The sequence below is a fragment of the Lagenorhynchus albirostris genome, chromosome 2 (assembly GCF_949774975.1).
Source record: "Lagenorhynchus albirostris chromosome 2, mLagAlb1.1, whole genome shotgun sequence".
Lineage (NCBI taxonomy): Eukaryota > Metazoa > Chordata > Mammalia > Artiodactyla > Delphinidae > Lagenorhynchus > Lagenorhynchus albirostris.
The window spans coordinates 17,287,933-17,299,387 of record NC_083096.1 but is presented as its reverse complement, the minus strand read 5'-3'; positions in this window follow the sequence as shown (position 1 = coordinate 17,299,387).

The window sequence follows — 11,455 nt, the reverse complement described above, 5'->3', positions numbered from 1 at the left end:
TTTTCATCTAGAACAGCCTGAGTGAAAGCAACTTTGCACCAGCACCCTAAAAAGCTTCTTTGCACCAATTATTGGGGATTTAAAGTGAACAAATGCGGATCTCAGCTGAACATTTAGATAATGTCTCAGGCATTAAAAACCAACTGAGGTAATAGAATAAGGTTAAAGGAGACACAGATGGAGACAGATTTTTTCATTTGGGGATTGGAGGTTGTCTGCTAAACTTTAATTGCAATTACACCTAAGATTTTTTTTTTTTTTTTTTTTTGCGTTACACGGGCCTCTCACTGTTGTGGCCTCTCCTGTTGCAGAGCACAGGCTCCGGACGCGCAGGCTCAGTGGCCATGGCTCACGGGCCCAGCCGCTCCATGGCATGTGGGATCCTCCCGGACCGGGGCACAAACCTGCGTCCCCTGCATTGGCAGGTGGACTCTCAACCACTGCGCCACCAGGGAAGCCCAAGATTTTTTAAATGACATGAGATTCACTTCATACATATTTTGCTTTTAGACACTATTGAAAACATATGGTCCAGGACAATACAATCCTAGTTAAACTAATTTTCTTTTGACCAATGGATTGACATTGCTAAACCAATCAAACAGCAGCGAGAACCCACTCGGCGGTTATTAAGTGGTCATTTCTTGTGACCTCTCCTTCCAGCTTCTTCTTTCCTAGCAGAATCCAATTTCATTCAGGTATCTGCGCTCCACAAAGCGTGTCATGAGAAGATGATCCAGTCCCCAGTGCTGGGAAATGGACCCTGATTTAAACAAATCAGGAGAACCCCACTTCTTGCCAGCAACTGGTTTAGAAATGGGCATATGACCCAAGTCTGGTCAGTAACATGTGAGAGGGAGTCTTCTGGGGACCTTTAGGGAAGTTTTCTCACTTCCAAAAAAGAATCAGAAAAAAGGGTGGTTCTTCTTCCTCTTGATGATGCTGCATCTGAATGGAATGCCTGGAACTTCTGAGGCCATCACTCGACCAGAGAGGAGTTGGCCTGAGAGTACAGTCAGCCCTCTTGGGATGGCGGTGCCATGAGATGGAATGAATCTGTGTCCCTAACAGCCTGGCTGCACGGTGGAGGAGCCTGTGCAACTTCTGGACTTCTTGTTTTGTGAAGTAATACATTTATTTCTTTACTCAGTTTAAAAATATGCTATAGGCTAAATGTTTTTGCTTCCCCCGTCAACCCCATTCCTGGTGCAGTCAAACTCATATTTGGAAACCCTAATGCCCTACGTAATGATGATAGGAGGTGGGGTCTTTGGGGGTGATTAGGTCATGAGGGAGGAGCGCTCATGAATGGGACTAATGACCTTATAAAAGAGACCCTAGAGAGCTCCCTCGCCCTTTCCATCATGTGAGGACACACTGAGAAGTCGTCACAACCCAGAAGAGGACCTTCACCAGAACCCCGCCATGCTGGCACCTTGATCTTGGACTTCAGGCCTTCAGAACTGTGAGAAATAAATGTCTGTCCTTTATAAGCCACCCAGCCTGTGGTATTTTGTTACAACAGCCCAAATGGACTAAGAGTCTGTGTTTTCTATTTCATGCTGTTCCAAAGCATCCAAACTGATAATATGTCCTTTTAAAATAGACATTAAGCAGTAAGTTATTATTTAGTTAAACATATACTGTTCTCTTCTAAGAAAAGCATATCATGGAGAAAGAGTGATATAATAACATTCCCTCTTTTCTTCTCTAAGGTGTCAAAATCCGAGGATTATTTTTTAATGTCATTCTTTAACCAATTATTTTCATTGCCAAGTCCTATACAATCAAAAAACATTCCTGTGGCAATTTTCCAAAGCCATATTGTACAGCAAAAGTTTCCATTTAAAGTATGAGTTTCTTCCCAAGTGGGACATACTAAGTTTAAGGAAGAGTGGCTGTTCAAAGAGCAGGACTACAGAATTCTCAACACTATAATTGACCAAAATGAACAAAAAGATGCAAAGATAGCATTGCAAATGTTAGTACTTAAAAGTAGGAAGAAGCCCAAATTCATTTCACAAACTCAGAAATATCAGCCAGGAAAAATATAATTTAGGTCAGAGTCAAATATACACCAGAAATGAACAGCCGACTTCTGTTTTTGAAAGAGTAAAGCAGAGTGATAGGAAGTAAGTAAAGGTAATTCTGAAAAGTCTTTTGATCTCCTCTGATCTGGATTTGGATTTCCTCTAATGGAGCACGCCACTAGAATGCAAGCTCCTTCAGGGCAGGAATTTCATATTCTAGCGTTTACAATACTATCCAGTGAATACTCATTGAATTAATAAATACATATTCTGTCACCTTGGTGGAACTGGGTCCCTGCATTGGAGTGTCAACAAGTTTAGAAAGCACACAAGTGGTTTTCTCTACATATTCACCCAGCAGAAAGACAGAAGAGTTAGTGTAAACTTCAAACTAAAAATGTGTGTGTATATATATATATATATTGTTAACAAAGTCAGAAAACTTTGGCTAAGCATGACTTTTTTTCTAAGGGATCTGGGGCCATGTAGCATAGTTCTGAAAACTAGTATGGAAGGAGGAGACAGTTGGGAGATTTCTGGGAAAGACTATGTTGCTTGAGAAAAGACAGACAAGTGATGAAGTCTTTCTTGGCCATGCCTTCTCTTTCTTCTTGCACTGAATGCTGCACTGTGAGGATGCACTGTTTGGTTCTCTGGCAGCCATTTTGTGACCATAGGATAACAAATGTCAGGAAAAAGGCCAACATGCTGGGGATGACAGCATGAATAAATGGAAAAGTCTGGGTCCTTAATGACAGCATTGGACAGCTATACCAAACCAGAGAGCACTTCTCCAACTTTTCTTTGTGAGATTTATAACAGTTTTTACTGTTTAAGTCATAGTTGATCAGGATTTCTGCAGCTAAAGTCACTCTGTACTGATTACTTTAACTTTTAATACGTTTCAGCAAAGTCAGAAGGTATTCCATTATCATACACTATCTCTCATTCATGTATGAACTCATTCCATATATGTATATATGTATTTATACAACATAAATACATGTAAAGGTATGTCTATTGTATAACTCATAGAACATACATATACCTAAATATCGTTGTTAATGTGTGTGTGTGTATATATATATATATATATACACATACATTTATCCCCAGTTCTTTCCACTAAGGGCCTGGGAACAGCAATACCCTAATAGAATGAGTCTATTTAGTGCCCAGATCTTGGTTTCTAAATTTCATGTTTCACTAAATAGGAACCAGGAGTCTTTGGAGAAATGATTGATTCAGTGGCTTGGGCAAGAAAAGTGCGAGATGCACCTGAAACATCTTTGTGAGCTGTAAAATAACACAATGTTCAAAGAATGAAAGGGACCTGTGAAAAGACCATTGAAGCCAACTCAAAAAAGGCACTAACTGGCCAATTCTGGGAAAATTTTGGTATCAAAAGGAAATGACAGAAGCATATTACAATCCATTGAATAAAATAGGAAGCCATGAGTTGATTCTGATATAATAAACAAATGAAAATTTTAATGAGGAATATGATACTGCCATAGTCTCAAAGTATGTCCTCACAAAACACTTATTAACTGCCAAAGGGAAAGGAGTAACTTTACAGTGAATAACACTTACGTTACTATCCTTACTGATAAAATGATCAAAATGAACATTTCTAGTACTGGGATATATTGAATCCATGAGCCACCTGATAGGATACAATGAGGAGTATACACCATCACTTCTATATTTCTGCACAAGAGGAACTAACCCAAAGGTAATTGTGAGGAAACATCAGAATAATTCCGTTTACAAAACTAACTGGCCTAAAAGTTTCAAGAGTATCAAAGTGATAGAAATCAAGGAAAAAGTGAGGAACTGTTCCAGACCAAAGGCAATTAAACAGACATAACAAATAAATGTAACGTGTGATCTAGTGTGGATTTTTTTTCTATAAATGATATAATTGAACACTTGGTGAAACTTGAATGAGGGTCTAGTCTAATGAGGATTAAACTGTAGTAACGTATTATTTTGAACTCCTTGATTACTATGGTTGTACTATGGATGTGCAGAATGTTCTTGTCTGTAGAAAATATGCACCAAAGTATTCTGGATGATGGGGCATTCTGTTGGCAGCTTACTCTCGAATAGTTCAGGAAAAAAGTTCTTTGTACGGTACTTGCAATTGATTTTTATACAAATTTTAAATTGTTTTAAAACATACACTGGCCTATCCTACCTTCCTACTTGTTATTAACTAAACCAGAAGACACTAAATTAGTTTTACCAGTTAACTACCTCATCGTATATAATATTTTAACTTAACAAAGTTAAGGGCAGGAGATGAAGCTGAAATAGTAGGTAGGGACTAGATTGCAAAGGGATTTGCTGCTTAATTAAAAATTTTTAATTTTTTTCTGAAGACAGTGGGAAGCCCACCCAGACAGTGAGGTTGTTAGGTAGTAGAGAAGGCCATCCTGGAGAATGAACAGACAAAAGAGGCCAGAGGCAGACAGGTCCAAAAGTACAATGAGACCAGAACTAAGGCAGAGACGATTTAGAGGTTTCGAGGCGAAAACAGAAAGATGTTTCACTGATAGAACATCCAAAGGAATTGTTAACTGACATAATGAAAAGATGAGAGATGGAGAAGAGTAGGGTATGACACAAAGACATTGTTATGTGGAGGGAAGGTCATTGAAAACAGACCACAACAGGAGAAGTAGGTTCTGGAGTGGACAACAAAGCAATAACTCTCCACTTGCTGTGCTGGGCTCTTCACATTTAATCTCATAACAAATCCATTGTACAGGTGAGGGAACAGGAACTTGGAGAGATCAGTTTTTTTTTTTTAACCCAAATCACACTTGGTAAATGTGAAAATTTTGCAATGTTGTGAATATATGACATGTATCTTGGTTGTCTGACAACCAGGTGGGAAGCTCCAGCAGGAAGTATAAAATGCACATGTGGAGCAACAAAGAGAGCTTGGGGCCAGAGGTGTAGATAGGAAGCCAGCTTTCTGAAGCCATAAAAGTGGAAGATCACCCAGAGAGAGAATAAAGACAAAAATAGAACCAAAAGGAGTCTCCACATTAAGGGACTAACAGTAAAGAAACCATTGAAGGAGATAGAGAAATCATAGTCCAGAGATATTAGAAAAACCAGGCTGGAAGAGCTGTTTCCAGAATGAGGGGTTCATCAGCGTGTCACATTCTATAAAGATATTGAGTAAGATAAGGACTGAAGCAGGTTATGGGATTCAGAAATTAGAATTCTGATAGAAATGGTTCATAATCTTTAAAAACTCTTAAATCTGTACCATTACTTAAAAATGAGGCTGGGCCTGCTATTACATTGAGGCAAAGGGAGAGACCACTACATTCATTTAGCAAAACAGTACAAATGGAGCCAAAAGGAGCATGAATATAAAATGTCTACAAAGGTTTAAATCTAAGACATTTGAAATTTATGTGAATATTTCGCTATACTTTCTGAACAGTTACTGCTATGGCAATGTGGCATAGTGAAAAAAGCATCAGAAAGGGAAATTATGTTTTAGCCCTGCTTGTTCAGGACTATGGGTACATCACTGACTGTCTCTGAATCTCAGTTTCCATATGTGTAAAATGATCATCTCTGAATTCCCTCCAGCAGTAAAAATTGTTTGATTATATGGCAGAACTAAGACAATGTTAACCAGATGCCCTAAAGCACACTTGACATTTCACAGGATAATTAAGAAACGTTAAAAAAAAAAAAAAAGGATTTCAGCTACTATTTGAAATTGGTATAGTTTTCATTTGCCATTTAAAAATCCTGTTTTTAAGTTTAACTAGAGATTTATTGCTCTTGAAGTTAAATTTTTAAAGAGAACCATTTATTTGCCTCTGCCAATTGCATGCCATGAACTTTGGTTTTAACACTTCTCTCTTGTTATATGGTAGAGAAACTGGCTTAATACTTAATGCCTAAGGGAAAGACTTCGTTTCTCATAGAGACCCACACGCAAATTTTCAATTGCAATAATTTCATTGGCAAAAGAAAGCATACCAGAAGTGGCCAAAATTAATATGTCAAGTAACTAATATGTCAAGTGTTTCTCTAGTTTCAATAGGACAAGCCACCAACTGACTAGAAAAAATTGAGGTGGGAAGAAAGAGAGAAACAGAAAATGAAAACAGAGTGATTTCCTTTTTTAATATTTATTTATTTATATAGGCTACACCGGGTCTTAGTTGCAGCATGCAGCGTCTTTTTAAGTTGTGGCATGTGGGCTTCTTAGTTGTGGCATGCAAACTCTTAGCTGTGGCAAGCATGTGGGATCTAGTTCCCCTAACAGGGATTGAACCCAGGTCCCCCGCATTGGGAGCATGAAGTCTCAGCCACTGGACCACCAGGGAAGTCCCCAGAGTGATTTTTAATTAAAGTAATACTCTGCCCTTAAGTGTAGGTAGTGAAACACCAAAATAAAACAAAACAAAACAAAAAAAGTATGAATTTGTTACAATAACAAAAAATGAAGTAACAAGTTGTTTTGAAATCTCCCCTAAAACGAATTTAAAATAGAATGCAAAAGCATCAAACTTTCTCATTTCTTTAAAAAAAAAAAAAAAAGAAAGAAAAGATCCCTGAGGCTCTGCACTAAACTATTGGCAAAAACATGTCTCTTACGGGCATTTTGCCCAAAATATGATTTCTTCAAAACAGGATGTCCACTATTCATCATAGACTCATTAATTCTATTCCCAATATAAAAATCACATATGGCTTTTGCAACCAATCCAAGACAAAAAGGCCTAAGTAAAATCACAAAGGTAATGCACATAATAACTTGAGGATAGCACAAAGAAAATGTATTTTAAGATAATATTTTACATTTTTGTAAAAGTGCACTCAATATTTCAAATTAAATTTCACACTCATTTTCTAAAATGCTGAAGTATGAGAAAGGAAAGAATGAAGGCTTTGCAGGATGATGAACAGAATTTGAGGGAAGTCCATGGGAAATGGCAGCAAACACATTGAAGAAATTGTATGTCAACTGGGCAATAAATGGTCTTCCAGTGTATTCATTCTTAATGAAAAGAAATTATGTAATAGAGAATAACAAATCTGACTCCATATTAGATCTGTTTTGTTGCCTGTGCTTAGTCATGCTGGCTCTGCACCTTTTGCAAAACAATGTTGCCTGAAATACACAGGATAGACTATTCTCAGGGCTCTGATCTTTGAGTCCATTCATATAGAGATAAAAAGTTGCAGAACAGAGAATAATATTTGTCTTGTTGCAGGGTTACAGGAACATCGTGACCTGACAAACAGGGACAGCTGCAAGAACAAAGAAATCCTACCCCAAGAAGTCTGCAACAACTAACCATGCCCCTCCCTCACCTTGCCTTTAAAAGTGCTTTGCTGAAACCCTTCAAGAAGCTCAGAGTTTTTTGGGCACGAGCCACCCGTCTCCTTGCATGACCTTGCAATAAACCTTTCTCTGACCCAAACTCCAACCTTTCAGTTTGTTTGGCTGTGCATTGGGCACACAAACTTGTGTTCAGTAACAATTGGGGGGGGGCATTGCAGGCTAAGGAACGGGATCCAGACAGCTATCCAATTGGTACCCTATCCATTGCTAATTCTCCTTCAGTGGAAGGACCTCGATCAACCTCAGCTTCGGGCCCACCCCTTTAGAATAACTGATACTAACATTCATTCTGTATGGGTAGAAGTATCTTTTCTCTTTCAGACAACAGTTACAGAGACACATATCTGCCTTGAGTGTGAAAGGAGCGAAATTCACAATCCCTAAGAGGAGAGACCAGGCAAATCTTTAGAACGTTCTCTGGTTCACCTCGTAGATAGAGAGCATCGTGCAAGGATGCTCCTTAAGGAGGAACAGAACAGCTGGGTTGGCTTATGGCTCAGACCCTCCTGTAGTCTGTTATGCCAACCTTAGATCCATTTGAAGATGGCAGTAAAAAGTCTCAGAGCTTTGTCTTATTGTTTTGCAGTGGGTCCTGCCTGCTTTCAGGAAGTTTTGGCCCCCTGGGAAAACTTCCCTGAGACAATTTCCCATGGGAAACCACAGAGAGGGCATTGACTGGTATTCAGGCCTTTAGTGTCCTAGGTTCGGTTTACAATGCTGATGAGGCTGATCCTCTGAATGAGAAACTGACTCCAACAACCTAAATAAATTATTGCTTGCTGCTGACATGCCTCCCCAAAGTGAAATGTGACTTGCTTACTGCGTGGAGTCACCCTCCTTCTCCATACCCCTGTGACCCATCCTGTCTCCTTTCACTGACCTCAGCTGGTTTAAGGAGTAAGATGGTTGGGGCTAGGTGACATTGCTGTGTTCCCAAAAGGGATGAGAAGCCATAATCTATCAAAGGGGTTAGGGAATGTCGGGAAGAGAAGGGATTCAAACTTTTGTGGCTCTGGTGGATACTGGCACCTGAGTTACCATCCAACTGGGTCCCATTAGTGAGTTTATGTCCAAATTCAACTGCTGGGGTCGGGACAGGGTTCACAGTAAGAAAGGAACGTTAACGTGTCCAGGGAGTGGAGTCCTCTGTGTTAATGCAATGTATTGTTCTGGCTTCCACTGCTGAATGTGTAATTGGTATTTATGTTTTATATGCTTATACTGTAAATGCCCATAAGATCCAAAAGGGATTCTCCTGTTTGGGAAGAGCTGCATGTAGAGAGGTACTGATGCTTCTGGGGCCTACATCCTCAATGATCCCTTTGAGCTACAAGTCTCTGTCAGTAATGATGCTGCCAGTTGGAGCTTCTGGCAAAGGGAGGTGGCCTCTATTCGGAGGTGCCCCTTAGGGTTTAGACTCATTGACTCCTTGACACAGCTACCAGTTTTACTTTTTTTGAAAGCAGCTCTTAGCTCACTATTGGGCTCTTACTGAAACTGAGTGCCTGACCCCTGGAGCAACTGTGACTCTCTGGCCTGGTATTTCCATTTTGGGATGGATCAATTCAGACTCAATGACTAACAAAGTGAAAAAGGATCTGGTAATGGAAATGGTACATTCAAGAATGTAGCCAGCCTGGCCCCAGAAGCATCTTGGCTCTACATGAAAAAGTGGCAGCTATTCCACTCCACCACCTGTAGCAAAGTTGCTGGCTCATTGGGGCCCTTGATTCACAGAGGTTCCCCATAATGTCTGGGACTGCTTCACTGATGGTTTGGCTAAGCTGACAGCTGGTGGTGTCCACTGGGCGGCTGCAATTGTTCAGGCTCAGGGCCAACTTATTCAGAACTCAAAGTGGACAGGGTCATTCTACTCAGTGGGCAAAACCCAAGGTCATTCTTATAGCTCTGACAAATACGACACTTGATAAATCTCATTATATTTTTACTGACTCTTGGGTTGTTGCTATGGTCTGATTATTTGGACTGTCACTTGGAAAACCACAGACTGTAGGATTCAAGACTACCCCCTTTGGCACTGAAACCAACTGGAATCAAGCTGCTGGTTGAGTCTGCACTGCCAGACTGCAAGTGTTGCTTACTTGAACCATCATCAGACCAGACAGAGTGACACATCAACCATCGTGTTGGGTACAAGGTAAAACAGCTTCTGTTTTTGATACACAGGCTACCACTACATGCCAAACTTTTTGAGTCCTGACAAAAGCTGACCCAGTTGTCTGGCAGTGAAGGCAACCACATAGCAGGGGGCACTGCCCATACTTGTTCCTGACACACTGATTACATCTGACCTTTCACCTCTTCTTGGGGTTATAGGTGGTGCCTCACTACTTATTAACACTTTTTCAGGTTATATGTTGACGTTCCAGTGTGATAAGTTTACACTGGCCACACTATTGTGGGTCATGAAACTCATCTGTGTTATATTTTTGGCTTATATTTCTGGACGGCTTTCAGTCTGGCAATGGTGTGCCTTTTGTTGCAAAACAGTGGGCTGGTAGTCAGGTATTCGATAGTCTTTGAACATTCCCTGCAATTCACTGGGATTTGGTATTGTTGAGAATTGGGGGATTCTTGTCAAAAATTGACTCAAAAGATGTCTGGCTCTACTTCCTTCACTTTCTTCTGGTCCAGGCACCTTGGTAAGGTCAAGGAATACACCTGTCCTCAGAAAGGGATCATCTCCTCTCAGCTGTTTCCTGGGTAAAGGTCAGAATAAAATTGTTGGGAGATTATATAAAGTGCTTTTGAAAATTTGTTGTTCCTCCTGACCACCGAGTGTAATGCTTCTTCTTTCCCCTAATGGCAACCCAGGCTGACCTGGTTGGTACGCCTTCCTGGAGGTTGCTTAGTCAAAAGCAGGAAGGAGATTTAAACTTACTTCTGGTTTACAAGTATGGATTTATTTGTTTCAATGACATGATCTTGGAGAAACAAGATCATGACTAATTGGTTGAGCACGGTGTTTGCGGAGTCCCCCTATAGTGGTCCATGTGGCCCAAAGTGGGGGGCATAATGGGTCTCTGTAGGTTTTATAAAAATGCCTTTGCCCTTGTTGTACCCAACCCTTCTGGATGAAAGGTCTGGGCCTAAGGGGCAACTAGAAAAAAGATGAAGTTATAGCTACTGGAATAGGACATAAATTATGTATAAGTGGAGAGAAAGCAATAGGAGAGAGCATTTTAGACCCCAGGAACTTATGGGGAAGAGAGGGACATTAATGATCGTTGTCTTTTAGGACCACCCTGGAGCTTTCCTCAAGCTGGAAAACACCCTGGTGAGGTTTCCCACACTGTTACAAGCACCTTAGATTTAACTGACTGCCGGGTCTGCCATCTCTCTACAGAGGATTCAAGATTTGATCACCATTCTTCTTAACCTTACCAAGTCTGTAGAAACAGCAAAGGATGGCCCCAGCCCCTGTACCAAACCCTTCCCTCACAAAAGACAAAAACCAACCATCTGTCAGCACACTCCCCAGATATCTCCTCCATACCCATTCCCATAACTGTCACTTATTCAGTCTGTGGTATGGACAAATGCAACACAGCTCGTGGTGTGGACAAACAGCACAGGCTGGGGTGACTTCTCCTGGGCATTCTCTGCAAAAACAAGGACTAGACTCAATTGCTGAACTGAACTGGGAACACTAAGGCTTCTCAGCTGGCCAGGAGTCATGCTGGAGACTGTCACCTATGCCTTTGGCTGATGTAGGTCCCATTTGAGGGGGCCTCAGAATTGCAAAGTAGGTATTAACTTGTATTGCTGGAAAACATGGTGACTTTCACCTGTCATAATAGACTTTCAAGCGTTTTAGGAAATACCACAAACAGCTCATGCAGATCTAAGATGACTGGAGATCTCTCCAAAATGAAGCTACCTTGATCATTCGGGAAAGCTTTCTAGAGAGATGACAACCAATTTGCTATTTATGTACAGCCTAAGGGCTGTGACCTTACCATGGGAACCATCCAATTGGAAAAACTGGTATGAAATTTGCGTGTATCTTTAGCTAAAA